Here is a 23,457-nt window from a genome sequence, read left to right on the forward strand (position 1 = left end):
TTATGGGTAAGCAATCATTATAATGTGCCTAGACCTGCACCTCAAACGTTTCACCTCAAGCAAGATTCGGGTCCCCTTTAATCCCTTGCTGGGTTTCTGCCCCATTCTGCCCCAGGTCGGGTCCCCACACTCCAAGATTTCGCTGAAAAGTCATTTGAAGACCACATTAATGAGCAAACAGCCTGGAATATCCATCTGATTTTAGAAGATTCCCTCAGGCGAGCATTAAATCCTCAGTCTCGGCCACACACACACACACACACACACACACACACACAGGCACGCACACGCACCCCGCCCCGCCCCATGTGCTGCTGCGAGCTAGCAGCACTTTCAATCCTACCAGCTGATTGTGTTCAGCAAATGTTTGTAAATTTCAGTGGCCGTGTCTCCTCCACGCAAGGCTGAGCTTCCACCCCCTGAAACTGTGTTTTCTGAGTCTTTTGTGTCTCCTAATGGTGCCTGGAACATTTTGCACATGATAAGGAACTCAAATAAAATGAACAATAAGCGTCCCCAACCAGCTAGAGCTTTTTATGAGGCTCTCAATGAAAACACTGAACTGCATCGATGTCTGATCAAGGCAAACATCTGGAGATGCCAGTGGCAGATGCCCAATTATGCTGAGGCTGATGAATGGGCTCGGAGTTATTTGGGGCTCGGCAGCATCACTCAGCTGGGCCCGCTGCTACTTAGGTGACAGGCTTCCCCCTCCAGTGCACCCTGTGGGCTGGAGGGAGCTGGAGGGGACTGGAAGCGGCTGGGAATGTTTACCACCCACCTGCCTGCCCAAGCCCCTAGCCGCCCACCACCACGGGTCCGTCGTTCTGTCTCCAAGGAAGAGGAGGGTCAGGTGAAACTCACTTTCTCATTCCTTTTCCCATTTCACAGAAAATATCTTATTTTCTATACGAAAGCGTTAATTATACCATGCGTACCATCAAACGGCACCAAGTGATAACTAGATGTTCAGGAGGTTGACATGTATATTTTTCAAGTAGCTCCGTGATTTATGATCTAATTTAGGTAAACGGCAAATAGTGATATCATAATAGCCCCCTTTTCTTCTGGTTTCCGCCTCATTGTCTCTGGGTATAGAATAAGAAATGAATCATCAAATGGGCCCCATGGGAAGAGTGACAGGCTGGCTAAGAGCATAGGCTCTATCGACACACCCATGGGGCTTCAGATCTCAGTCTTGCTGTGACCAAGGGCAAAAGTTGTGACCTCTGAGGGCTTCTCAGACTAGGCCTTGGTCGAGGATTGAGTGAGATGAGCCTCGTGGCACTACGTCTGGCACAGCGTTTTACCCCAAGCCTCCACATTCATCTGAGTGTAGCTGGGTTCACGATGGGAATGGATCCTAAGACCTCTCAGACAGAATGATCCTGGGTGTCTCCTCCCGTGAAGACTGGCCAGGCAGTCTAGAGAGGAGTGGGAACGTCACCGGCCGGGCCAGCAGGACGGAAGACGTAGCCGTGAGTCCCAAGGCTATGACCCCAAGCCCTCATCAAAACACCTGTCTTGGAGGAAGAAACCCTGCTGTCTACATCCAAAAGCTAGAGATTAAAAAGTGATAAATCCCCAAAGTTAAAAAATCAAATCAGCAGAAGAGCGAAATCTCTTTTTCTGAGAGTTACCAAATATCTGTAAAAGCCAGGTTCTAGCCCAGCTCAGCCCACAGGGCCTGGCAAGCCTGCACACGGGAGCCTGGGGTTACAGAGAGGAAACTCCCGGCTTCCCACTTCTAGTGTTGCCATGAACGGGGTCTCCCACCAGGTTCTGGGTCGAAAGTCGTCCCATCAAGTACCGGTGCCTTTTTGTTTCCAATTTGGGTGGACCGCTTTCTTTTCTATCTTATATTCTTGGAAACGTTGTTTCCTGCTGTCATGATACCCCCAGGTTCTGTACTGGGCTGAGCTGGAAACACACCAGCCTCTGGGAGCTCGTGCCTCAGTGGCTGGTGGGCCTGGGACACAGGTGACTCCCCTCATCCTCCTCCTTGAGAGACCTCGGCTTGACCCTCAATCTTGCTACCGAAAGTCCTCTGCCGGCCCCTCCTCCGGCGCACCCATCCTTGCGTTTTCTAAGCTGCGGTCCTGAGAACTCCAGGAGAAAACAGAGAACCCAGGCCAGGGGTTGTAACGCTGCCCCCCATCCTAGCCATGCTGTAGCCCTGCCAGGAGGGATGGTGCTCCCTGCAAAATAAAGTGCATGGGCTTTCCAACAGCTCTGCGCCTCAGAGGCCGTGGGCCCTCTGACTCCTGCACGGCTTTTCTAGTCTCTCCTCCGTTACAAGATCCAGTGGAATATTCTTCAGGGCCTGATGCCCAGCCCCGGTTCTGAAATGAGCCGGGGTGAATCATCATGCAAGCAATCAGACATCAGCAAATCCATTCTAATTCACTCCATTTAAAACTTTTGTTTTCCATAAAGGATTAGGTTAGAAAAGAATTTAATCACACCAAATCCACTTCCAAAATGGATACAGATCCTAAGATCAAGAGTAATGATACGAAGAAAAGACTAAACCCCTGGTGTCGAGAACTCACGTTTGGTACTTCTCTGATCACACCGGCCTTCCTGACACCAGGAAGCAGTCTTCCTCCAGGCTGGGGGTGCCGTCTTTGGTGTTTTCCAGCACAAATGAAGACGGAGGTAGAGGTGAGATCAGGATGCTTCTGTGGGCAAAGATCAGTTCTGAGCTGCTGCAGATTGCAGTGGTGTCTCCTATGAGCCCGGTGCTGTCCTGGGTGTCGTGGATCCAGCAGTGGACAGACAGGAGCACTGCCTCCATGGAGCTCTACCTTCTAGGAGAGGAAGGAAGACAAATGGAAATGCATCATGTGTTAAGTGATGATATTTTGGCAAGAAAAATGGAGAAGGTGAGGGCAGAGAGGGTGACGGACGGGGGCATTAGTTCATGCAGGGTGGCACAGACTATTCCGAGGGGGTGGCATCTGAGCAGGCAGCTGAATGCAGTGAAGGATGGGCCGTGTGGACATCTGGGGACAGGGTATTACAGTGGGAGCCCAGACCTGGGCCCAGAGGAGGTGCGGCACCCTGATCCAGCGTCTACACATCCACGCTCCAGCTCATCGTCATTACGGGAGAAAAGCCTCCTCACTAGCAAGTCAGCAGAGCGCTTCTCTGTCCCAAGAGCCATTCTCGCCTTTTCAGCAGCCTCCTGGAAGCCTCCTAACTCAGCACACACTGACTTCCCGGGAGAATGATGTCCCAGGCGGGGTTGCATTCCCGCCAGAGACGTCAGTGTCCCGTCAGGAAAGGCCCAGAGCAGCAATGCCTTAAACACGCTGTCATGGCATCCACAGTGCCACAGAGCAGATCAGACCACTGGCAGGACACCCCACATCACCTGCCACCAGCATAAACGTGTCCACTGAGCTCATGAGGGTCCTGGTGTGTGGGGCCCCTGTAGCTGGTGTCAAGATGAAAAGCCCAACCAAGTCATGATTCTGGCCCAAAGCTTGTCCGCAGATTATGACAAATGTACACTCCAGAGTCTGTCCCAGGCTCGGGCCCCGCTCCTGGAACTGGCATGTCTCACACCATCCCTGTTTTCCAGGAGAGAGAAATGAGGTCAACCCGGAGAGGTGGGTGCCCTATCACTCAGGGTTCAATCGAGGCAGAATCACTGTAAATGTGGTGGAATAAGGAATTTATTATAAGGCTTAGGCCTTAGCGATTGTGAGAGGAGCTGGGGGAGCAAGAGCCCAAGAGGGGACTTGATGGGTCAGGGGAAGGTCACTAGCCAGCCCTAGTGTGGGTGAAGGGGGTCAAGCCCTGCACAGAGGTCTGGGAGGCAGGCCCACAGAGCTAAGGGAGGCCAGGGTAGGAGTCTATGGACCGTTGTTGGCTCTTGGGGGCCAGTGCCTCCGTAAGTTTGCAGAGAAGTACCTGGTGTGGGCCTGGGATTGTGGTCGGTCAGCTTGGCTGGCATTCGGGAAGGAGGTAGGGGCGTAAAGTTCCATCCAATGCAAAAGTAACAGATCCAATCAGTCATCCAATATTCTTTGGCCTATGTGACTCCCTAACCACCAGTTAGAAGAGATTCTATCCCAGTCAGAGCCGGTCAGAAGTTTGCCACATACTTATGCTCTGTAGCTGAGAGCTTTAGGATTCTCGGGCACAGAAGGGGCAGGAATGGCCAGCCTCGTCTGCTGGCTTTTCGCCCAGGTTCAGTTTTGAACAGGAAGGTGTCCCAAGTGTCTGGGCACTTTTGTCAGGACTTGAAGGATGAACCATGGCAGGATGAGGCCAAGGTGTGCACATGGCCAGTCTGAAAGATGCCCTTGTCTGTGTCTAGAATGCATGAATGTGTGTCTCTAATAATGGGCAATACTGGAAAAATTTTGTCTTTCTAATCTTTTTAAAACTATCAGCAAATGAAAAAAAAAATAAAATAAAATAAAACTATCAGCAAATGGGTTCCTCTTGTCTGAGTCTAATCCAACCACCACTGTTGTCTAACTCATTGGACCAGCTTCTGAATCTTGATAAATGTTGCTTTAGAGCCACCATATTGAATTAGGAGCTGATTATATCTGATTTACCCTGTAACAGGGTTAGGTCCATTTCCTAGGATGTAGCAGAAGGGCCTGATGGTCACCAAGCTGATCCATAATTACCTCTTAAAATTGTAGTCCAAATGGGTCATGTCAACAACAACCCCCTATTAAGGGGGTACCCCGGCAGAGCTGGGAAGCATTTGACAAGAAGTACCATGGCTGTGGGCACCTCTGCAGAGTTCATGACACCCTCACCCAGGGCCACGTGGCATGTATTTGAGGGTGCCCCTTCCAGAGGCCACTTGCCAAAGGCAGGAAGTAGGACCAGGAGGCTCTGTGGCAGAGTGGATTGAGAAGAGCTCTGGTTTCAGAGTCAGGCAGAGCTGGATTCAAATCCCACCTCCTCCATGGTGATCTTGGGGAGCATGCACTCCTCTTGGAGCCTTGGCCACCTCATCTGTAAAATGGTGACAATAGTAGCCACTCTGCTATGCTGTAATGTGGGGATGTATGATGACCTCAGGAACTAGGCCTCAGCCCCACGGAGTCAGGAGCTTTGGGGTATCACGGGCAACACGGACGTTCCCCATTTATAATGAGGTGCTCTTCTCTAGACAAGGTTACTACTGAAGCCATGTCAATACCTGATTGTGGACAGGTAGTGCGGGCATGAAGTAGCTGATTGGGCTCCAAGCCCCCAGGAGAATGGGGACCACTACCCACCCTCACACTGTAGTCAGTTGCCTCTGGGGGAGCTGGGTCTGCAAGGTCCTTCTGTGTGGGTGTGCCCAAGATGGGATGGATGGCACTTAGCTCTTCTGGACCCTATGGGACTAGAACTGATTCCCTCCAACTCAGGTGGCAGACATGTCAGGGACAGGGTGACCAAATGTGCAGTGGGGCATCAGGCCGTGGGGCAGTGGGAGTAGGATGGTGGCCCCTTCTGCCAAACTCCGTACCTCCACCCTGAAGCCAGTCTAGAAGCAGCAGAGGCCAAAAGCCCCCATCTGGGGAAAGCGGGGCCTCCCCCTGCAGCCTAGCCAAGCCTGATTTTGAATCCTGAAGTGACCTCCCCCATCCCTACCCGGAGCGACAGTTTTCCTACTTCGGTGTTTGAAAGAGTCCCAGAGCCTCAAGGTGCGGGAAGAGGCCCTGTGGCCCGAAGAGGCCCGGAGAGTCTGTTCCCTTGCGCGGAGCCAACCGCTACAGCCTCGGTGTTTAAAAACGATTGAATCAACAGAGGGACCGTTCATCAATATTTTTAAAAAAGGACTGTAATTAGAGGTTGGTGAACCCCCACGGCTCCTGGCCACGATGTCAAAGGCTTCCTTGACCTGGAGCTGGGAACAGAATGAAAAGCAACCACAGACACGGTCTGCCACGGCGTGTTCCGCCACAAATCCCACTCGCCAGGCGCTCCCCACCGAGGCTCATAAAAGATTCTGTGGCTGATAGAAATGGCATTTCACATATGTCCACGTCCTTTCATTCCTCGGTGGTTTTTCTTTCTAAACTTGGGAATACGGGCGTCCTATTTTAAGAACATTAATTACTGTCCAACTTCAATGTACTAATGGGAACAAAAAAACCACCCAACTTTCAACTGAGGAAAGGAAACAAAAATAATTCATGGGATAATTTTGTGTTCACATCCCTCAAGGTTGCCTGAGAACATTTGTCTAATGCATTTATTTATTTCTGGTCAAGAGAAGTGAATAGCTGGCTTTTTGGTGGTTTCTGGAGAACGAAGTGAGGGCTGGCCACCTCAGACCAGGATCCCTGGTCGGGGCTCAAAGAGGTAGTGTCAGGAAGGCAAAAATAGAATGAGGGAGTCGGCAACAGCTTTGACACATGGTTTTCTCATCCAGGGCCTGCCACATAGGGCCCTCCTTTTCCAGCTATTCTAAGTGAAAAAGAAAAGAAGTAAGATTATCCGAGAACTACATTAAAAACAAAAAAACACAGAGCTCTATTTTAGCCACGTTTTCTGCGTTCTTCCGCCTTCTCCCAAGTGTTCATTTTGGCTCCTCTTTCCTCACCAAAGCTAAAATGGGATGCGTCCCATGGTTCTGTCCTTGACCCCATTCTCCCTCCCCGGCCCTCGTCCGCAAGGGAGCCTTCAGTGCAGCGTCCACGTGGCCAGAGCTCAGGCACGTTCCACACAACCGCCTGCCTCTTGGATAGTCCCCCTCCTCCGATAAGGCCCCCAACTGCCCAGAACCAGGTCTGATGTCTCCCTTTGGAGGGTCACATCTGGGGCATACTCTTCCCCCCAGAGCCTTGTCTGTATGCTGGTGGCCAGGACTGTCTGACAGGTGACACCTTCAGAGGCAGGGACTGGAGCAGAGGGTGCTCCCTACGAGATTCCCTGATAGTAAACTAAGGGGAGACTGGGGAGGCCTCCCTCAGGCCTGAAGGGGAGGAGCAGCCAGCCAGGCCAGCAGGGGTTCCAGCGCGGGATGGTGGGGGGACAGGGTGAGGAAAGATCATCCGCCCTGAAAGAGACCAGGGACTGGAGCAGGAGGGAGCAGGAGAGCTGTGGAGGCGCGAGGAGGGAGGATAAGACTGGCGAGCAGTGACACAGCAGGGTGTGGTGGACCTAGGACATGGGTTTCATCCTGGGGGTGTTTCCAGCTGGGAGGTGCTCAGGTTTGCAAGGAGAAAGAGGACTCTGGCTTCTGTGTGGAGGATGTAGGGTGGAGACCAGGCTGAAGGACCTGATGAGAGATGATAAGTCTTGGCCAGGATGGCCCTCTGACACCCAGGGACCCCCAACAGTAGCTGCCTGGCTCCTGCTGGCTTTCCCTTCCCGGCCGCCCCAGCTCTGCCCAGACAGAACAACCCACAGACCGAGTCACACTCAGATGTTAAGGGCAAATAGTGGCACCATCCACCTCAAATCCCTCTGGGACGCAAGAGGGTGGCCACAAAGAGGGAAAGGCGGTGGCCACCAGCCTTCCCAGACTCCTGGGGGGTTCCTCCCCTGCCTGTGGGTGCCTTCTGAGCATTAGGGAGCCCTGTGGGCTCAAAACACTGGCCAGGATGGGGCCACGGACAAGTCTTACTCAGAGTCTAGGCTCTGCCACTCTCGCTATGTGATTCCAGAATCTTCCTTTATACAAAGCAGCCTACCTGATGCCCTACTTCAAACACCTGTGAAGTTTTCTCACAGCCCTTGCTGTGCCACCTGGTACATACAGAGGGAATCGAACGTTCTGATGACTGACACTCTGGCCTGGCCAGAAGCCATGGTGTTAATCCAACCTTGGTTCCCCGAGTGCCTTTCGGGGATCAGGCTCGGGGCTCGGGGTTCAGGGGGTCCTAGGCTTACGAGTCCGATGCCCGGTGGGGGTGCGACTGAAGCACGGGGGCTGGCAGCTGCAGAGTTGAGCCGCAGAAGATGGGTGCCAGGTGGACCAACGGGGAGGGTGTCGCGGACACTGGGGACAGCATGTTCAAAGGCACGCAGGCGTGAAAGAGCGTGGTGCGTTCCAGGTAAGACGAGAGCTAGGGGTGGGAGCCATCAGAACCAACCAGTGGGAGGGGAGGAGCGGCAGGAATGAGGCAGAGGGAGGCTGGGCCGGCACCAAAGGCCCCCCCAGACCAGGCTGGGTAGAGGGATCTGTTCGTTGCACGGAGGGAGCTCCAGTGCTGGATAGATGAAGGGGCAGATGACCTCAGAGTGGCTTGTGCTGGGGACCCAAGCTTGGACATGAGCCAGGGGGACAGCCCGAAGGCGAGCCTGGAGCTGTGCAGCTGAAAAGACGAGAAGTGAGGCAGCCCAGGGACGGAGGGCAGAGGAGCAGCAGGGACCGGAAACGGACCACAGGCTGGAAGTGACTGGCCTCGACTCTGGTTGGGACAGGGGGGCGGAGGGAAGGCCCGAGCAGAGCCTCTGCCCGCTGCCTGCTGCCCGGCTAATGGGGGCTGGGCCCCCCGAGGCTTCCAGGGGCAGAACTCCCCTCCGCCTTTCCTCCATGGCTTTCACTCCCTCTCTGTCTTTCTCTCATCTTTAACTGCCACCAACAGAAAAACCAAATGCTTTTTTTTTTTTTTTTAAAGATTTTATTTATTTATTCATGAGAGACACACACAGAGAGGCAGAGACACAGGCAGGGAGAAGCAGGCTCCGTGCAGGGAGCCCGATGTGGGACTTGATCCAGGGTCTCCAGGATCACGCCCCAGGCCAAAGGCAGGCGCCCAACTGCAGGTGTCCCCCCAATACTAATTTAATCATCTGATATAGTTCCTTGTTTTTAATCTAAAAAAATGAGTAAGTTGAAGCAAAATTTCCTGTACATTGTCTCTCATCTGTGTAAATGTCTAGATTTTCATTTTTCCTTGGTATATTTAAAAAAAAATCATTTCAGGCATCAGGATGAGCTTTTACAACACCCCTTTAGTGCCCAGCTGCCCCTCGTACCGCCCTCCCCAGAGAGCCTGAGGCTGGGTGGCACAACCCAGGCTTATCACCCAAGGGCTTGACATGGAGCTCTTCCCCTGTAGGGTCTGCAGATCTTTTCTCCAAGCCAGAGGGCACCTTCTTAAACCCCAGGATGTTGACATTTGGATCAACTTTTATTTATTTATTTATTTAAAAGGTTTTGTTTATTTATTTGAGAGTGGGGCTGAGGATAGGGACAGAGAGGAAGGGAGAAGTGGACTCCCCGCGGAGTGGGGCTGGATCCCAGAAAGCTGAGACCACGACCTGAGCCACCCAGGCACCCCAAGATCAAGTTTTACAAAACGATTTCACTTTGAAAGACAAATAGCTAATAAAATAGATTCTTTTTTGGTAACCACCCATACACCAATCAATCTGTCACTTGGAAAACTGTTTCCTGAGAGGTGTGAAATGAGGCCACTCTGGAGTTCTGTGGGAACAGAGAGACCCCGAGAAGCCTTCCACTCCCAGATTACACTTGGCACCCCAAAACAGGGAAGCTACCTGATTCAGAGCATAGGGAATACACAGCTGATTAGTTGTTCAATCAATACCAACTTTTGTAAGAGAGCAGGAGGTGGCTGTCCTACTGTCTACATAGAGCCAGCCCACACCATCACGGGTATATCTTGCCTCTGTCTCTGTCCAATTCCATCCCTATTGGGAAAAAAATTTTAAGTAAGTATTCCCCACCTAGGGGGCTTCTTCTGTGCTGCAGACTTTCAAGAGACTTAAAGCAAAGGGTCAACACCACCAACACAGATCAAAAGGAGAAGCCTTGGTTGTAAGACATGGCCTGTCTGTGCCCACCAAGGCCGCCATCAGAAAACAGAGACACTCACCCCCTGCACACTACTTTTGGATCTGTGCTCGGTTTCTACTTGCTTTTTCTACCTTTATTTTCTCTTAGCTCTAATTCCCTCACTGCTTTAAAAAAAAAAAAAAAAGTCTTATTATCTTGTACATAGAACACATTTTAAGTCTTTTTTGGAACAAATGGAATAAATCTTAGTTAACAGAACCTGCTTCAAAGCAGCTCTACCTGCAGAATTCTGCTGTACCAAACCTAGAAGAGCAGCAGGCTCCTACAAGTGCTAAACACAAAGCAGCAGCAGCACACAGTGGGCCCTCAATAAATGTCAATCAGTTTGTTTTTTAAATGGTGGAATCTGAAAGGCTTCAGGAACAAATGAGATGGAGTGAGTAATAGCTGCTGTGAAAGAAATGTGACCAAAAAATATTACTAATAGAATAGATCAGAACCCCCACCACCAAGCCCCTCAAAAAAGCTGTAATTCCATGGTGGACACTAGAAAAGAAACATGTCTGTCAGTAGAAGTCGGGATAACTGAAACAAAAGAGCAAAGAAAGAAAGCAGTGATGTCCGGGCTATAAAGTGACATGTCAAACCAGAAATGCAGACAAAGAAGACAATCAGAGGTACAAATAACCCACTGGGAAATGGGAAATGGTGTCACAGCCCTACAGCAGGTGACAGAAAGATAAACGGGGTGAGGCACACGATGAAGGAAATGTCAGAAAAGAAACAATACAAGAAAAGTTTCAAGAGATGAAAAAAAAACAGCTCAGCCTAGAAATAAAGAACGCACACCGTGCCTTTCAAGGTTAGCCTGAGAGAAAGAAATCAGTATTTGCTAGTTACAATTTGGAATGATAAATGATCTGGCAAGCTGAAGGGAGATATGTTCGTTTGAAATCAGATAAGAATGACAAGAGAACTGACATCACAAATAGTGAAGACAAGATGACTCTCAGGAAGAAATGTGCCATTTGAACCACACATGAGTGTCCTAACCACATGGCAGTCCTAAGTAAGACTCACTCTGTGTAAGAAGAAAACAGACTCATTTGAAAAATGGGGGAGGATTTATGCATAATTATACTTAGAAAGAGAGAGGGAATGTCTGACTTTTTACAAAAATATGAAAGACAAAAGCTGATATAACAAGACATTGGAATTAGAATGGACTGGCTGAAGGGATGCCTGGGGTGGCTCAGTTGGTTAAATGTCTGCCTTCAGCTCAGGCCATGATCCTGGAGTCCTGGGATGGAGTCCTTGCTCAGCGGGGAGCCTGCTTCTCCCTCTGCCCGCCTCTCCCCCTGTTTATGTTCTCTCTTTCTCTCTCTATGACAAATAAGGAAATAAAATATTTAAAAAATATATAGAATGGACCAGTTGAAAAAGAAAAAATAAGTGGTCTGACAAAAATTCAGCCACTCCTAAGATTTAACCTACACTCTAATAATTCCCAAATCCTGCTCTAGCAGACTTCTCTGCTGAGTTGTGGGTCTGATTATCCCATTCTCACCAGCCATCCCTAGCAGTGACTCTGGGGTTCTTCTGCACCCAGCCAATAAGGTCTCCACCAATGCACAGACAAGCCTGTCCAACCATGCCTCTCCCCTTCCCTTGGTATTGGAGGTGTAGGGGTAACTCCTTCACCAGAGTACAGTCAAGATCCTTCCCAAGCCCAGCAACTGCTTCTCACCCTCAGCCCAAGGGATTTCTGCCAACCCAACTTAGTCACAGCTCTGCATGACACCTGACCCTGACACTCAGCTGGAGGACTGTGTCACTTTACATACGTTTCCAAATATCTCTGGGTTTGAACCTTGTTGACAGTACCTGGCCCCAGCATTAGCATGTGGATAACTAAATCAACCTCCAAGGTGCCAGGCCCTTTGCACACATGATTTCTGGATCTAAGAAGTCAGAAAGAGAGGAGAAACTGCAGAAAAAGGTAGAAACGGAGGCATCTGGGTGGCTCAGTGGTTGAGCATCTACCTTTGGCTCAGGTCATGATCCCGGGGCCCTGGGATCAAGTCCCACATTGGGCTCCCCACAGGGACCTTTTTCTCCTTCTGCCTGTGTCTCTGCCTCTCTCTGTGTGTCTCTCATGAATAAATAAATAAAGTATTAAAGAAAGAAATAAGGTAGAAACTGAGGCTTGGAGAGATGCCCTGAGACCACTTACTGGTCTAGGGAGCAGATCCATCCAGCTCCACAGCTGGTTCTGCTAACTGGGCTGTGTCTCAGGGGACGTAGAGGCATCCTGGAACCTGGACCAAGCATCTAGGGACATGGTTTCACTTGGGGCTGCACGTCCATCAGAGGTCACTCCAGGTGCTGGTCTGTGGTCCAGGGGCCTGCGGCCTTGAGGCTCCTGGTGACAAGCAGGCAGGCGCGTGCTCAGGACCACTACTGGATCCCTAGACACTGCCGCACTGTGCTGGGTAAACAGCCCACTTTCCACACCCGCCCCCCAGGCCCGCCCTGCCCCACTGCCTATTTAAGCAAGAGGCCCCGACTCCACTGGCCCAGGCACCGCCAGCTTCCGGAGCTAGGAGAGCAGCCCTGCAGGCCTCGCTCACTCGGGGATGAAAGGTCCTTCTGTTTCACCATATCCTACCGGTGCGTTTTGAATGATGCTGCTGAGCTGGGTTGTAGCGGGAGCTGATTCTGCTGGCCTGGGAGTGTATTGAGATGTGTAGCGGGCCCGAGGGAGGCTCTGATTGAATTTTTCCTATTTCTAATCCCTGACTTGATGTGATCTTATTTTCAAAGAGGCAGAAAGCCCGTAGTTGGTGAAAGGACAGAGGAGAGCATATTTCAAAACACAGTCTGGCTGAGAATATCAATGATCTGAGGTGTTTTTCTTTTCTTTTGAGGAAACAGAAGTCCTGTAATTTCAAGGTTGTAGAGATCCCATTTGCCCCTTGGGAGCCCCTCCCTAAATAGCCAGTTGCTGTCATTTAATTCTATTTTGAAAAAATGTGCAGAGAATTTTTTTAGAAGAGTTTGGTGAGGGAGGGAGGTTGTGTAGCTGGAGGGAGACAGTTTGGGGAAGGTCTCACCACAAAGGGTCTCCTCGAGAAGCTTCTCACAGAGAGATGGATGAAGAGTGAGCTCCTCCCCACTCCAGGGTAGTGGGGCCTGAGAGTCTCAGAGGCTGGGATGGCTCAGGAGAGGGCTGCCTCCTTCGTGTTCTCTTCTAGATGTTTGCCAGTCTGTGGCCTAGGGTCAGGTCAGCCCACAGAGAAGATAAGGACAGAGGTGCATGCAGGTCATCAGCCTACGGAGGGTGAAGAGACAGACGTGCCAGGTACAGGGGACCGGACCTCTCATGGAGGCCAGAACAGCAGGCCGCATCTGGACGCCCCAGGCTCTGGGTGGGGAAGGATGCCTACCAGGTGGTTAACTCAGAGGAAACAAGTTAGGGTGTCCACAGGGGAGAAAGGGTCCCTAGGGGAACAGAGGACCTAGGGGCTGTGGCTTCCTTCTTGCCACTCTAATGTGGCAACATCAGGTACCCATGCTCGTGGCTGTCCAAGACCCTGGAGTGACCCCCGGCGTTACAGGGAAGGGGGCACCTGATGCTCAGACAGGTAGCAGACCCAGCCCTAGAATTCAGGTCTCCCTGGAGCTTCTCCCTATAGATTTCTAAGCAAGAGAGAGCCAGATATTTGCCAAGTGAAGAAACACTCTTGCCAGCCCTTCTGCAACATCTTTGGCTTGTGGACCGAGGGACTAGGACTTAAATTTTCAGATTCTTCTGAAACACAGTTTGAGTGATGTGCAAAATAAGTGTATATAAATGACGGGAGCTGGTCCAGGGGAGCGCTGGGGAGCAACGGTTGCCTCGGAGATGTGACGGTAGTAAAGAGAGTCTGGCAGCAGAACTGGCTTCAAAAGGTGCAGGGCCAAGCAGGGAGCAGCGCACGGAGCCGGGCGGGGCGCGGGGCTGAACTTCCCAGGCCTGAGGCCAGGAGGCCGGGCCTCCAGCGGAGGATGAGGCTGGAAAGTCGAGGGCGGACTTGGGGCTGGAAGGCGGGACTAAGGAGCCAGAGGCGCGCCTGAAGCTGAAGCCCGGGGGCGCGGGCCGAGAGCGGCCGGGTGGGGCGGGGCCTGGAGAAGGGGCGGGGCCAGCCCGGGCGGGGCGGGGCCAGGGCGCGAGGCCCCGCCCACCAACCCGCCGGGGCGCCTGTCTGGAGGGAACCCGCGCATCGTGTCCCAGGCCTCCACCCGCACGTGTGCTCCCCACCGTCCCCTAAAGAGACCCGCTGAGGTGGCCGGGTGTTTGCTGAGCTCCCCGGGCCAGCCTCCCCTCCCCTCCGCTCCCCCAGGGCGGCTTCCTCCTGCCTCCCCCACCCCGCTGTCCCTCCTCTAGGCCTGGGTTCGGCTCTCCCCACCCCCACGTATCTCTGCGAGATTACACACAGCTCCTGGGGGAGGCTCCGACTGTTCTGGCTTCCCCCTCTCAGATCAAACCGAGGCCGCGAGGCTGGGCTCTGGGTCAGCCCCTCGCCGCCACCCCGCACGTCCCCGCTGGCCCGGCCAGCTGTCCACGTGGAGATGCCCTCCCTCCCACCGTCAGGCGCAGTCCTCCTCACCTGTCAGCCCTCGTCCCCCCAGGCCCGTGTAGGTCTGCGCACGAACCCCCGCCCCGCCCCCTCCGGCTGCACTTCGCGGGGACAGCCGCGTCCACACCCTCTCCTTGGCGACGTGGAGGGTGTGGCGCTGCCTCGGGCGCAGGTGGGGCCCCTTGGTCTTTGCACCTGGCTCACCTGTTCTGGGCTGCTGGGTAGCTGTCGGTTGAGTTCCCGGCACTCGGTGAACCGCTCTTCTCCTTTCAGGTCCTGACTGCGGTGGCGCCCCCTCTTCAGACGAAGAGAGACGGTCCCAGCGGCCCCTCCTCAGGTAAGACAGGGGCTTCTGGAGGGGCGAGTGCCCGTGCGGGCCGCCCCTCAGGCGTGTTGTCTGTAAGGAGGGGCCTGTGGAATTGCCTAAGAAAAGGTTCTGCTGTTTGGTTAAAAAGTCTGGGAACACAGCTGGGGTAAGCCGTCGGGGCTGGCCCCCCTCCTACCCGGAGCTCCCCAGCCGAGTACAATGCCCGTGGAGGGGTGTGTCTCACCCACCCAAATCGGTGGAGAAAACACAAACTCCTTCAATACACGGGGAACACTTGAGGCAGCACTTCTCCAAAGTGAAGGAATACAATTTAAAGATCTTGGGAAATGCAACCAGATATCATTACCCACTAAACTATTTTGAAAAAAAAAATTTTTTTTTTTAATTGCTTAAAACCCAGAGCCGGTAAAGATGCTATGAAACAAGCACTGTCAAACAACTGGTGGAAAGAGATTTGGGCGGGAGGTGGGGTGGAAGAGGGGGTTGCTGACACTTGTCAGGCATCAGGGGTTCCTATTATCTGCCTACTATGTCCCCAACACAGCTAGAGTCTGGTGATGGGATAAAATACTAGTACTTGCAGGAGGACGCAGGCCTCGGAGTTAGAAAACAAAACCTGCATTCTCTGAGACTGGAGGTGGAGCGGGGGTGGTGAGCAGCTCCAGGGCTGCTGTTGTCCATCGCAAGAGCAGAGTCCCTGGTCTGCAGAGACAATCCATAAGGCCACCTCTGATTCTTCCTCCCTTTGCTTTGAGGAATAGAATGTGTCACCATTGCTCAGGCTCCTCTCTCAGTTCTGTTTCTAGCTTGGTACATCTCAAGATGTAGGGGGCTGGTCCCCCTTCTGGTGTGCAGACAGCAAACATGAGCAATAAATGCACAGAAACCACCAGCTGTCGAGAGAAATGACCTGTTTCAGCCAGGTCAAAGGTCCTCTCGTTATCTTTGGGGCCATAGAATAGGGGATTGGCTGGGGCTTAGTAAGAGGTGGGCACTGTGACTTTCAAACCCCGAGCCCCCTGCTGGGGCCTCATCCCAGCACACAGAGGAGGGCTCAGGAGGGAACAGCCCCAGCAAAGGCAGGGAGGTCTAGAAGGCTGTGGTGGGGAACCACACAGGGCCCCTGGGAATTCAGAAGTCTGAGGCAATGCAGAGTGATCGGGATGCTGCCCTTCCCTGCCAGGTGCTTGGGCGTCTTCCTGGGGTCAGCAGGGGCCACTGAAAAGTTTAACAGGGGAGTAGTGTGGTCTACTGTGTAGTTGAAAAGTTTAAAAAGATCCCAGTAGCTGCCATGTGGACCAGAGGAGGGGAGGCCAGCTGCCAGGAGACAGGTGGTGGCTGTGCAGCGTCTCAGTGGGACAGGGCGGGGCCTGATCTGGCCATAACCGTGGGAACCGATAGTAGGGGTGAGGGAGGCAGAACTGGTGCTGATGGGAAGAAGCAGGGCATGGAGGATGTCCAGAGTTTCAGGGACTACTCAGGGGACAGAGCTGGTGGGGCGGCAGTGGATGAAGAAGTCAGCTATCAGGAGAGACACCTGGGAACAGGTGACCCTGAGGGATCAGGCACGAGAGGAGAGAAGGGGCACGGGTGCCTGGGGGGCTCAGCGGTTGAGTGGCCGCCTCCCGCTCAGGGCGTGATCCCAGAGTCCTGGGATCGAGTCCCACATCGGGCTCCCTACATGGAGCCTGCTTCTCCTTCTGCCTGTGTCTCTGCCTCTCTCTCTCTCTCTCTCTCTCTCTCTCATGAATAAGTAAATAAAATCTTTAAAAAAAAAAAAAAAAAGGAGAGAAGGGGCAGAGGAAGGTCTAGCTCCTCAGGGTGGGCAGGGGAGGACCGGACAGCAACGGATTTGGAGAAGCAGCCCCAGGGCCAGGAAGGGAAGAAGGATGGTGGCCCAAGGACCAAGGGCAGAGAGCCAAAGGATAGATGAGGATCATGCAGTTTAAGCCTCCTGTTGGGCTTATTTTTAAAAGCCAATCAGGTTGAAACTGCATAGACTGTTTTCTCATTGGTGCTGACCTCTGTTCTGGCTATTTTCTTTCCACAACTCTCCCAGAAAGCCTCGTGAGACACCCTGTCCACCTTCTGTCTAGCGGTGAGGGGGGTGCAGGAAGCCTCAAAGGGGTGGGGGGAGCGCTGCTAGGACCCTCAACCAGCCAGGGGGTCGCTCAGGCCTCCCAGAGTGCAGGACACAGGGCCGGCCAGCGAGGCAAGGCTCCCCCTGCCCCGAGCCCAAGGATTATCGAGGCCAGCCTGATCTGTGTGCTGTAGGGAGAAGCTACTCAGACGTTCTAAGCATTTAAGTTAAACAAGCCCAGCTCAAGACAAACTGTCAATGAATGTGCTGGATCCTCCTTTCAGGCCCATTTTCCACAGCTGCTCCTGCCCGGTGGCTCCTCACCCGCCTCCTGGGACCCGGTGGGTCATTGTGGTCAGGGCGTGGCCGAGCGGCAAGACCTCCTGAGCGGCTCCGCCTCCCGCAGGCCTGCTTTCAGCTCTCCCAGACTCTGTGCTTTATCTCCCTCCCTTGCTCGCAGCTCGCTGCTCAGCAGCTCGCTCCACCCACCACTTACCCCTTTTCTGTCTCCATGCCCTCTAGGAGGACACCCCCATACTAAAATATACACACCTAGAAAGCAAATGTTCTGCCCCCAGAAATCCCTGGGACCTCTCTGTGAAATACCCCAAGCAGTCAGAGTGCTGCGTCTGACTCATAGGAGCCGGATGCCAGGCGCCCCCAGCCCCCGAGTCGCCCCCCTCACAGCCTGGGCATGCACCCCTCAGCCAGCACAGTCTGACCATGTCTGACCCCCAACCATTAATCAGAGGCTGTTGCATCCAACTCAATCTGCACAACCTCGGTGGAGTCCTGACACTCCCTCCTCCTAAGCCTGTGGGCCTTGATTGGCCCCTGGAACCAACACTGATCCTTGGCAGAAGTTTCCAGTGGACCTACTTCCCCATGTGTGTGGACTTACTCTGCTACTTATATCACTAGCAGTGGCCTCTTCTCTGAGCAGAAATGGTTTCCAGTAAAAAAAAAAATTTTTTTTAAGATTTTATTTATTTATTTGAGAGAGTATGAGCAGGGGAGAGGGGCAAAGGGAGAAGCAGACTCCTTGCTGAGCAGGGAGCCCAATGTGGGACTCAATCCTAGGACCTCAGGATCATGACCTGAGCCGAAGGCAGCGTTTAACTGACTGAGCCACCCAGGCACCCAGTTTCCACTAGAAATTAAAAGATTCAGGCTTAGCTCCCCTGATGCCTCATGGTCCTACGCAGGAATCAACTGTTCAGAACCATACACTGAGGGGATGGGAAGGAGTGAGTCCCCAACTTGGTCTGGATTTGGGGCAGAGAAACATCATTATTGCCATTTAAAATGGAGATCTTTCTTGAAAAGAGTCAGGTCTGGAGGGTCAATCTAGCTATGTACCTGAGAAACTGAAGGCTGTTGATCAGTAAGGCTTGTTTTTGGTAAATGGATTAAAGAAATCAGAAGCCTGGGGTCCCTGGGTGGCATAGTCGGGTAAGCATCTGTCTCTCAGTTTTGGCTTGGATCCTGAGATCGAGCCCCACATTGAGCTCCACTCTCGGCTCCGAGTCTGCTTGGGATTGTCTCTCCCTCCATCTCCCTCTGCCCCTCCCACTCGTGCACACTCCCTTTCTTTCAAATAACTAACTAACTAACTAACTAACTAAATAACTAAATAAATCTTAATAAGAAAGGAGGAAGGGGGTGCCTCAGTGGCTCAGTGGCTGAGAGTCGGCCTTTGGCTCAGTTTGTGATCCCAGGGTCCTAGGATTGAGTCCCCCCATCGGGCTTCCTGTGGGGAGCCGACTTCTCCCCCTGCCAGTGTCTCTGCCTCTCTCTCTGTGTCTCTCACGAAAAAGAAAGAGGGACGCCCTGGTGGCTCAGCGGTTTAGCGCCACCTTCAGCCCAGGGCGTGATCCTGGAGACCTGGGATTGAGTCCCACATTGGGCTCCCTGCATGGGGCCTGCTTCTCCCTCTGCCTGCGTCTCTGCCCCGCCCTCTCCCTCAGGAATAAATAAATAACATCTTTAAAAAAAGAAAAAAAGAAGAAGGAAGGAAGGAAGGAAGGAAGGAAGGAAAGAAAGAAAGAAAGAAAGAAAGAAAGAAAGAAAGAAAGAAATGAAGAAGATAAGGAAAGAAGGAGGCCGAATCAAGAAGAACCTTATCCCTCCTCGCCTCCCCCCTCACCCAATCCCTCACTCCACAAGACCGCCAGCCATCCCTCCCTCCCCCTCCGCATACTAGGCCTCAAGCCTCCTCGCCCCTCCCTTCGTCCTTCCTTCAGAAGGAACTGAAGGAAGGCGATAAAGACCTAGCAATCACCGAAAGCAAGCTAATAGCAGCCCCGAACTACAGAAAGAAAGAAAGAAAGAAAGTAACGAAATAAAGAAAAGACAGAAAAAGAAAGAAAGAAAGAAAGAATCAGAAGCCTTCCTCTAGGGCAGCCCGGGTGGCTCAGCGGTTTAGCGCCGCCTTCAGCCCAGGGCGTGATCCTGGGGTCCTGGGATGGAGTCCCACGTCAGGCTCCCTGCATGGAGCCTACTTCTCCCTCTGCCTGGGTCTCTGCCTCTCTCTCCCTCTCTCTCTGTGCATCTCTCATGAATAAATAAATAAAATCTTAAAAAAAAAAAAGAAGCCACCCAGCTGCCCCAAATCAAAGTTTTTTGTCTTGCTCATACGACATGTGGATTAGTGGGGGCCCTGCCCCATGTGTCCTCACTTTGGGATGCAGGCTGCTGGAGCACCCACCATCATGAACACTACAGGTAGATGTGGCAAAAGGAGAGAACTCTGGAAGTTAAGTACTCTGCTGTTAAGTACTCTGGCCCAGCAGTGACATATATCACTTGCTCTCACATCTAGTTGGTCAGACAGAGCTGGTCACATGATTCCACCCAGCTACAAGAGGACCTGGAAGAGCAATCCTGCCTCATGCCTGGAGAGCAGGCTCCAGCCCTTGGGGGCCCAGAGGAAGGGAAGCAAGAGTCCTATCCTAGACTGGGAGGCAGAGGTAGAGACGAAAAGGGAAACATCTACCCAGATGTTCACAAAGATAAAGTGTGCTTATCTTTTAAGTAGTCATTCCTAGATGGAGACGTGTCCCTGTCTATACTAGCATGTCTACATCAGCAATCCATATCCAGAGCCAAGGGTTCTCATTTCCCTTTTCAGAAGTGCAGGCTTCAACAGGCAAGAATAGGTGTAGGCACAGCTACCACTACCAGAGGGGCTGGAGCTAGTGGGAACCCAGACCTGCAGAAGACCCTTGGAAGGCAAGTTTGGTGGCAGCAACTAGAGGGAACCCCTGGGGATCCAAGTTAGAGATCCCCATGATCTCTAACCCCACTAGCCTTTGCTGTGGACAAATGACCGATTCAGTCTGAGGCAAATGAAGCTCAACATCTCACTCTTGGGGGAAGCAGGCTCCGGCAGCCCCCAATCCCTCCCAGTTATACATTCTGGAGCAGGCTCTGAAATCCCACAGGCAGGTCGGAGCCCTCTCGAAGCAGGCAGTCCTCGGTTTAGCCTGAGTGGGGTTTCCTCTCTTAGGGGGAGGGAGTTCTTGCTGGTGCTGTCAGAGCCAAGGGCTCCAGTAGTACTGCGTGCGAGGGAGGACTGGAGCATAGCCTCTGAGAGGGCCCGGGACAGGGGCCTGAGCGCTGGCTGGTGAATGAGACCCAGCCTCTGCCCAGGAAGCCCCGCCCTTGGGCCCAGCTGCCCAGGGCTGCAGAGAGGCCTGGCGAGATGCTGACGCCTCATTTTATTTACTCATTCACACCGATTTGCTTTTTAATCTCTGCATAAATTCTCCTCTAGGACTTGGGTTTGTTAAATGTTCTTTGCACGGAAAACTTTAGGCTGAATGTGAAATGATTCCCTTCAGAAGAATTTTAGCAAGTCTGTTCTGTTTTAGGAAGGTTTGTTGTCTTCCTCTGTGTTCTTTGGTGCCTTGAAATGCCTACACACCGCTCAGTCGGCCAATCCATTCCAGGAGGAAATGCTGTACTTGAAATGCAGCTGAATGCTGGGTCTGCAGAAATCCTACCATTTGTGTGGACTTGTATTTAAAGTTCTACTCCCACAGAAAGTATGTTGTCATTTCTTCTTAAGCAAAGGATGTTCCAAGCCTTGTTCAGCTCATGAACCATTAACATCAGCAGGGAAGCAGGGACTTTGCGGGGACAGCAGCCCCAGTAGCAGAGCCCGAGAAGAGTGAGATCCCTCCTGGCCTCCATGCCCGGGGAGGGCCTCTCCTCGGGGTGGAGGTGGGGCTGGCCAGCTGAAAGCGTGTGCATGCTGGCACTCAACCAGGCACGCAGTGGGCACCACAGAGCTCCCCTGAGGCAGGCGACGTGACCTGCTGGGGCGTTCCAGGACCCCCTGCTCATGTCCGTGTGTGAGGACCAGCTCAGGCACAGACCTCAGCACTGGGCAGGTTCAGACGACTGGTGACAGAAGGCCCGTGCCATTCTAGATGTTCAGTGGTTGACACGTGGCCTCCTGACCTGGACCTCGCTTAAGGATGTTTTAAAGCCTCCCCTTCGGTAGTTACGACTTCCTGCTCCAGTCCTCCCCTGGAGCTGCCCTGTCAGTGCCCATATGGAGGAGAGCCTGGAATGATGTTAGTGACGTTAGATCCGATTTTCATCAAGGAGGAAGCCCTGCCCCCAGGCTCCCCCTACCCTGGGCTCAGCCTCCATCAGGGCACAGGACTGCCAAGGAGCCCTGTGGGCTTCAGCTTCCAGCAGACCTAAGCAAACATAGGCTGAAGGCAGGTTCTTGAGTGTAATACAGGGGTATGTGGGAATGAGAGAAGATGCCACTCAGGACAGCTCAGGTGGGGATTTAGGTGCCAGCCACCATCCAGCCTTCTCCTCAATGGCCCCCTTTCTGGTCACCAATGGATGATTCTGGAATGGCAGACAGGAAAGGGTAGGGTGGCCAGATCCCCAAACAGCCCCATCCTATGATGGAGTCCATGGTCTCAGGGCAACTGCCCCATATCACTGCAACAAAAGGTCTTAAGCCCAGGAGTACCGCTGTTTTAAATATTAAATTGATTCAAGCACTCCTGGCACATATACCTCCAATGTGGATTGAGATTTGCTTTCCAGTCATGCAAGAATCAGCTTCATCTGGGCTTTCTGAGTTCTGACATGGAAATGCCGAGGCTGGCTGATTGAAGGAGTGCCACAGAGCTGCTTGCAGCCTGTTCCTATTCTCAGAAACCACATGATGCATTAATAGCTCCCATAGAAAGTATCTTTTTGAAAATTTTATGGCCCCTTTGCCTGCATCTGGTTTCTGCAGAAGCCTGTGACTCGGGCTTGCATAAGCAGCCCCCAACAGACGGTCCTGCCAGGAGATGGAGCCCCCTGCCTCCCCTGTACCATCCTTTCCCCTCGTTTGGGAGAGCAGGGCACCGTCTTTGTCCAGCAACCACTCACACAAGGAGGAAACTTTGAGGACTCCAGGTCCATCCTGAGGGCCTCTGCAGCAAGGGAATTAACAATAGCAACAGTAACAAAAATATTACTAGCGATGTGGCAGGTGCTGCTCTAAGTGTTGTTCATACCCTGAGATAGCGTATATGCATGAGACACACACATGTATGCAGAACAGATGAGCAAACTACAGCTCAGAGTCAGTGAAACAACTTGCCCAATATCCAGCAGGAGGACCTGAACCTGGCACATCTGACACCAACTCTGTGCTTGTAACACCTGCACTGCTATCTCCTGAGGGATGCTCAAGCCATATAGGCACGGATTCCTGCCATCGGTCTCACAGGGCCTTCAGGGACTCAGGAGAAAGGCCCCCCTTTGTCCAGTGTACAGGCCGGGGTGGGGGAGTTTGCCCAGGAGACAAAGACAAATCTTCAGAAAGATTGGGCCACTGGTATATATTAGGTGGAATCCCTTTGGTGGCAAGTGACAGAAATGCAACTTTGACTAGAGCAAAGAAAAGAGTAATGCACAAACTCACTGATTAGAAACTCTTGGGGTTGTTGTCTTCAGGCACAGGAGAACTGGAGCTCAAGTGCCCCCAGGACTCTCTCCTTCCAGCCCCAAGGTCTGTTTTCCTCTGAATTAGATTCACTCTCAAGGAAGACTCCAGAAGCTTCAGGCTCTTAATGCTTCCATCTCAGAGAAAATGCGGGCTTCTTTCCTATGGGGTTCAGTAACAACACCAGTGAAAGTTTAGGTCATATGACCATTCACCTTGGGGCCGGGGGGGTGGTGGTGCCAAGGGACCTAGTGTGGCTCACTGCCCTCCCCTTGGGATGGAGTGGGGCAGACAAAAGTGGGTCTGCCACCGCCAGAGGGGTGGAGCAGGCTAGGACTTGGGCCTGTGCTGGTGCCAGAGACTCTATCAGGCACTGCTGGGCTGCTGGTGGGGGCCTGACGTGCAAATAGACACGTGCCCGATTAGAGGGACAGCTGGAGGGCGTGCAGGGCAGGGAGGGTATGGATGGGATGGAGAAGTTGGGGAGGGCTTCAGAGATAAGGGAACAGGTGCTTTGGATCTAGAAGGGTCAGTGGGCATTTACCTGGCATACCTAGGTCATTGGGAGCTGCTGCTACAGCACACATGTTCATGCCAGACCCCAGACTCCATTCCTGTGACTTTCAAGGATTAGAAAGGCATCCTCTTCAGTCTGTCCTCCTAGTGACCAGTTGACTTCTAAGTTTCAGCAGCTCAGAGCTCCCGTTGCTATGCCAACCCCCAGGCGGC

General features: G+C 52.7%; 1 protein-coding gene across 3 annotated transcripts in view; it reads left to right on the forward strand.

Annotated features, from left to right (window-relative positions):
- Positions 1 to 23,457, forward strand: part of SMPD3 (sphingomyelin phosphodiesterase 3) — an 82,453-nt gene that overhangs the window by 38,598 nt on the left and 20,398 nt on the right. For 2 of the 3 annotated variants that reach the window (XM_038538512.1, XM_038538514.1), the window contains exon 2: positions 14,629 to 14,692. The gene's annotated coding sequence lies outside the window, so the exon portion shown is untranslated. Of the gene's footprint in view, positions 1 to 14,546; positions 14,693 to 23,457 lie in introns of those variants that run through there. The other variant, XM_038538513.1, reaches the window with a different exon arrangement.

This window comes from Canis lupus, chromosome 5, assembly GCF_011100685.1.
Source record: "Canis lupus familiaris isolate Mischka breed German Shepherd chromosome 5, alternate assembly UU_Cfam_GSD_1.0, whole genome shotgun sequence".
In the NCBI taxonomy this organism is placed as follows: Eukaryota; Metazoa; Chordata; class Mammalia; order Carnivora; family Canidae; genus Canis; species Canis lupus.